Genomic DNA, 6,000 nt, shown 5'->3' with positions numbered 1-6,000 from the left:
CCTCTTCTGCATCTCACTATTGCCATTATGCGTTGCGCTCAAAAACACTCTAGGGTATAACTGTGGCACCCCCGGAAACCGGAGGCACAAGGTCATTTGTTTATCTATCGTATCTTGTCGTATTCTCTTTGAACACACGTTTACAAACCAAATATTTTTTTTCCATTATATTTCTCCACATCAGGAAATATTCTACTTCTGCTACTGCTTCTACTATTTTCAAGATAATTTTTATGATCTTCGAATCCAATCGTTTCAAACCAGTTCCCACATTAGCCTGTTACCATTATATTGACCAATAAAAGTTGAATGACAATTCTGGTTTCGAGAAATGTTCATTCGAAATCATTTCAACTGGACGACTGAGAGTGAAATCGAAAGTGGTTTGATTCTGAAGTATTTACTATGCCATATGTATATTTATATGGTTTTCTCCATCAACACGCAGCAAAATTCGACTCTAAATACGTTTTCAAAGTCGCCCAATGGTGGAAAACGAGTGTTTTCAGCCAGAAACATCACGTAGGTAAGTGGAATATCATTTCAAATTTTTTTGCGTTTTGTGGGGTTGTTGTGAATAATATCAATGATATAAAAAGTGATGAGTGATTTTCATATAATTAAATGTTGAGGAGATGGAGAATACTTCATCTCCTGAAGACGCACACTCAGTTGGTGAAACACACTTTGAGAAAAGTAAAGCACTTCTGGTGATTGATAAAAGTGTTTCTTTTGGATAGATTCATTTCACGTAACCCACGTAACACTAACTCATTCATCTCTGTTTCCCCATACTGGTGAGTCGTAGGAAGCTGAAATGTGTTATACAGTGTTGTTAAAGTGTTAAAGTGCGCACCATATGGAAAACTTTTTTTTCGGAAAGTTTCAATGAAATTTAACTTCGGCACTTGTTTGTGCTTTAAATTTAACTCAAAATGATGCGGCCAACTGCGACCCACTGACGTTCAGTGTTTGTCAAATTCAACTTTTTTTTTGAAAAAAAATTAAGAAGTACATTTCTAGATCGAATTTAACAAAAAATTACTTGAAAAAGTTGTGTCTACGGCAATTTTATATCTATATGCCAAATTTTATGCAACTAGGATGAAGTTAATGTTTTGCTTATATTTGACAAATATCCCCTTTATTTTAAAAAGCAAGTTCGGTTAATTGTCACCAATTCATGTATACATAACAAACTCATCATGTAGTTTAACTTTTCTGATGAATTTTCACTCATATGGACATTTTTAGAGAGAAATTAAAAATGTGCTATAAAAATTTTAACATGACTGGTGCAAAGTTTCAATCACTTGGCTATTTTCTCAAACAAACGTCAGTATCTCCAATTTTGAAAAAGCAGACACAACACAAAAACTGCAATAAGTATTAATAAAATTACTAGAGTTGAAATTACTTAAAAATTTCAATATTCAGTATTTACCGCCACTAACACTAACTAGGGCGGTAAGGATGCCTAATCACGTTGAATGAAATTTTTAAGTAGGTCTTGACAAACAAAATGCATGCTTTGGTAGTGTCAAGTTTTTTTTTTAACAGTTATTGTTGCAATAATGTTGTCTCTTCAGGAAAGAATACACCATACCGGCAAGTAGCTAACATTTTTAATGAACGGCATCCAGGAAAAAATGTTCAACATACTACTGTGTCCAGGATAATGTCGAAATTCAGAGAAACAGGATCCGTAGCAAATCAATTCAAGAAAAAGCATACTCCATGTAGATGTAGATGTAGATGATGAGGAGGCTCAACTTAACATTTGTTTGAAAGTTATTGAACACGAGCATAACCGATATTATAAAAAATACCGATTACAAGAGAGAAAGTGTTAAAAAAAATTTATTAAAGAATACATTTTGGACTTACAAGCCAGAATTTATTGACACAATAATTTTCATTATGGTTTTCTTTCTGGTTTCAAGGAGAGAGAGAAAAAAATGTAAAGTTTTCGTATGAAATTTTATGGACAGATGAGGCAACGTTCTCTTCAAATGGAACGGTAAGTTCTAAAAATTGCCGATAATGGGCCCAAGAAAATCCCAATTTCACAGTTGAATGTGGTGATCAGTATTCCTTTAAAACTAATGTATGGTGTGGGATACTTAACGACCAAATAATTGGGCCATTTTTCTTCAGGGAAAATTTATCATCCGTCGGTTATCTCGACCTGTTAAATAATGAGGTTAGTGAAGTTTTAGATAATATGCCTTTAAATATTAAATACGACCTATGGCTTCAGCTTGATGGCGCACCAATACATCACTCGGTTGCTGTAAAACAGTCCCTCCAACAAATGTTCAGAGGCAAAGTTATTGGACGTACTTGGGAACATTATTGGCCACCTAGATTACCCTATTTGACGCCTTTAGACTTTTTCTTGTGGTGTTATCTGAAACAAAAAGTGAACCAAAGTAGACCATTTACTGACATACAACATCTGGAAAATACCATTCGCGAGTGCTGTGCAAATATAAATCCCCGATTTATTAAAAATGCAGTTACAGATGTCAGTTGAAGGACCATAATTTGTATCGGACGTGGAGGACGACATACTGAAATGTAAGCTATACGTGTTTGACAACCTCATTTAGATCATTGAGTAATTTTTTGTACCCATTTGTATTTTCTATAATATTATTGTTATTTAAAATTTATAGTAATAATAATAGTTCTATCGAAATTATTTGCATTTTTTTTAGTTGCCATTTCTTTTTCGAAATCAAAGGTTTGTTTAAGAAAATAGCCAAGTGATTGAAAATTTGCACCAGTCATGGTAAAATTTTTATAGCAAATTTTTAATTTCTCTCTAAAAATGTCCGTATGAGTAAAAATGTATCAGAAAAGTTGAACTCCATGATGAGTTTGTTATGTATACATGAATTGATGACAATTAAATGATCTTGTTTTTTAAAATAAAGGGGATATCTGTCAAAAATAAGCAAAACGTTAACTTCATCCTAGTTGCATAAAATTGGGCATATGGATATAAAATTGCCGTAGACACAACTTTTTCAAGTAATTTTTTATTAAATTCGATCTAGGGAAACTTTTTCATTTTTTTCAAAAAATAAGTTGAATTTGACAAACACTGAACGTCAGTGGGTCGCAATTAGTCGCATCATTTTAAGTTAAATTTAAAGCACAAACAAATGCCGAAGTTGAACTTCATTGAAACTTTTCGAAAAAATTATTCCCATATGGTGGGCACTTTAATGGTGACACTGTATATGTAGATACTTCTCAGGTCTTTTTTGAATATTCTAACTGGAACGCTTTCCGTGGGGATGGAAGGGGCGCGTTTATATATGATAATAACTTTTTCATCACTGCTTCTTCGTACCGCTTTATTTTCGAAAGCTGAAATTTTGTATGTAGGTTCGTTCTTTGTTGTAAAAGTGCAATATAAAGTGATTTTTGAATATTTCAACTGGGGCGTCAGCCGCATCACTGTTTCTCCGTAATGGTATATTTTCAGAGGCTGGAATTTTGTATGTTGGTTCGTTTTATATTGTAGATGTGCAATAAAGAAAGATTTTTGAATATTCCAACTGTAGCGCCAGCTGCGGCGGAAAATAGCGCGTCTATAACATGAAGTTACCTTATCATCACTGTTTCTCCATGCCCATAAATTGCTGGTGTGTGAATTCATATTCAGTATCAGCATTGAACCCGTGCGGAGCCGGAGCGGTTCGCCAGCTTCAAATAAAGGTAATAGGTAATTGCATCTTCCAGATTTTACGGTTGAAATTTCTTCTGTTCATTGTCAAACGGGTAGAAATAATTAACTTTCATTTTCAAAATAGCAGTTATGCTAGAAATACTACTCGGTTCTTCGATACCACTCATTTCAAAGAAAATATTATAAAAGTATATTGTTCTCAGAAGAAATAATGTGACTTTCAAGACGTGTTTTTTTGTATCATATCTCGAGTACCCATCTTCAGGGAGAAGGGTATAATTAGAGCAGATAGTTGTTGGTTCACAGATAGATCAGAAACTCGTTCCGGTTCTAGTGCAGGTGTTTTCAGTCGTAGACCCAGGATAGACACAGCAACCTGCCTAGGAACCTATGCGACTGTATTTCAAATGAAAATGTATGCTACTGAATTGTGTGCGGAGAGATTGGAAGAATCCATCTTCATACACAAGTCAATGAAAATATTCTCAGACAGTCAAGCGGCGTTGAAAGCTTTTGGCTCCTACCGAATAACGTCTAAATTGGTAACAGATTGCCAAAAACAACTCTGCTCAATAGGAAGACTCAGAAGATTGTCTTTGGTCTGGATTCCTGGCCATACTGGCCTGAAAGGCAATGAGGCTGCTGACTACCTTGCAAAGGAAGGTGCTGCAAGCAGCTTCACCGGATCAGAACCTGTCATTGGCATCGCTCTAGGCTTCGTCAAACAAAAATTGAACACCTGGCTAGCAAGATTCATGGATTTCCGTCAGAATCTTCCAGGATTGGCTCACTTCAAGGCGTTTATTCACCCTTCGAAGCTTGATACCAAACAGTTGTTGGACTACAGTAGGGATGAACTACGATGTCTAAGAGGCCTTCTTACAGGTCACTGTCATTTGAATAATCATATGCAGAGACTCGGACTGTCGGAAGACGGTGTGTTTCGCCTCTGTTTGGAAAATGATGGAACAGCAGAGCACATACCTTATGCCTGCCTTGCTGAGCACTGAGCCACAATAAACCCTTGCGGTGGAGGGTCGAATAGACCCACTCACTTTGAGCCTAACCTAACCTAACCAATCTTCAGTTATATGTGTCTTCCATTCATTCATTCAGAAGATATGAAAAAGTATATTACACGTAAACTCCGCGTTCCTTGAATACAATAAATGAAAATAGCATTGTAGTTTACTTCAGAGGAGAGGCTGAAACATAGGAGAAACAACTCAATATGAAAATGAAACCTTCAAAAAATCAGTATAATAGGGGAGCCCAAGCGGGGATTTCGGGATTTACTAAAGCGCGGCAGATTAATATACAGGGATACCTTGTACCCGGTTAAGTACCTCCACCAAATATGAGCCCCATATATAAGGCCGCCTGTGAGGGAAATAATTCAAGGATGACGAAAAATATATAATCTGACAATTTCCGCAAGCCGAAATAACAAAAATTCGTCGATAGAATTTATTGCGTGCAGCCTATATTTTCCTCTCCAAGTTTCTATTCTTTTATTCTCTATTCACTTTTTCTCTATCTATTACTTCCTCACTCCGTCCCCACTCTGAATTCTGTTCAGAGTCATCACAGCTGATCTCAGAGACTCGTTCGTGATGAAGATGAATATGATGATTGATTAATCAATTAATTGATGGATGTAGCCGTTACTACGTGGAAGGAAATCATAATGAAGAAAAGAGAAATTGAACTTTCTATGTTTTTCACCACTTACGGAACTGCAGTAACGTTAGTTACAAATAAAAGTGGTAAAAACATATGGAGTTTCATTTCTCTTTTCTTCATTAATTAATTAATTGATTATGAAAAATTTAATTTTTTGGCATTTTTTTTTTTAATTTTTTCATGAATACAAGTATTCTACTTGAAAATCATACAATTATTCATTTGCATGCTATTTCCTGAGCTTTTCAATCCTATAAGTTCAATGAATTGACATTTCTATTAAAAAAATATTGTTTTTGTCAGATTAAGCGAATCCCTCCAGATAATCGTCAGATTATGTGACAGCCCGTCTAAAACATAAAGATGAACCATATATATCTTGATCTGACGCGCTTGAGTATTTTAAAATGGCAAATTTTTTTGCACATCATAATAATGGCCGCGAGTTTGCGTCAGATCGTTCGAAATCGTCAGATTTTTGAATGAGAGCTTTTTTTTGTTGCACTCAACACCCCCTTAGAAAATCTGACGCGCTCGATGATTTTTTTTTCTTTTAACTTCAACCCTTACGTACAACCACCCACATCATGCAAGCGATCAGATTAACATACCAACAT

The sequence above is a fragment of the Leptinotarsa decemlineata genome, unplaced genomic scaffold (assembly GCF_025532065.1).
Source record: "Leptinotarsa decemlineata unplaced genomic scaffold, Ldec_3_MD MMD2_tig00078422_RagTag_RagTag, whole genome shotgun sequence".
NCBI lineage: Eukaryota > Metazoa > Arthropoda > Insecta > Coleoptera > Chrysomelidae > Leptinotarsa > Leptinotarsa decemlineata.
The sequence above is the reverse complement of the archived record's forward strand: the minus strand, read 5'-3'. Positions refer to the sequence as shown.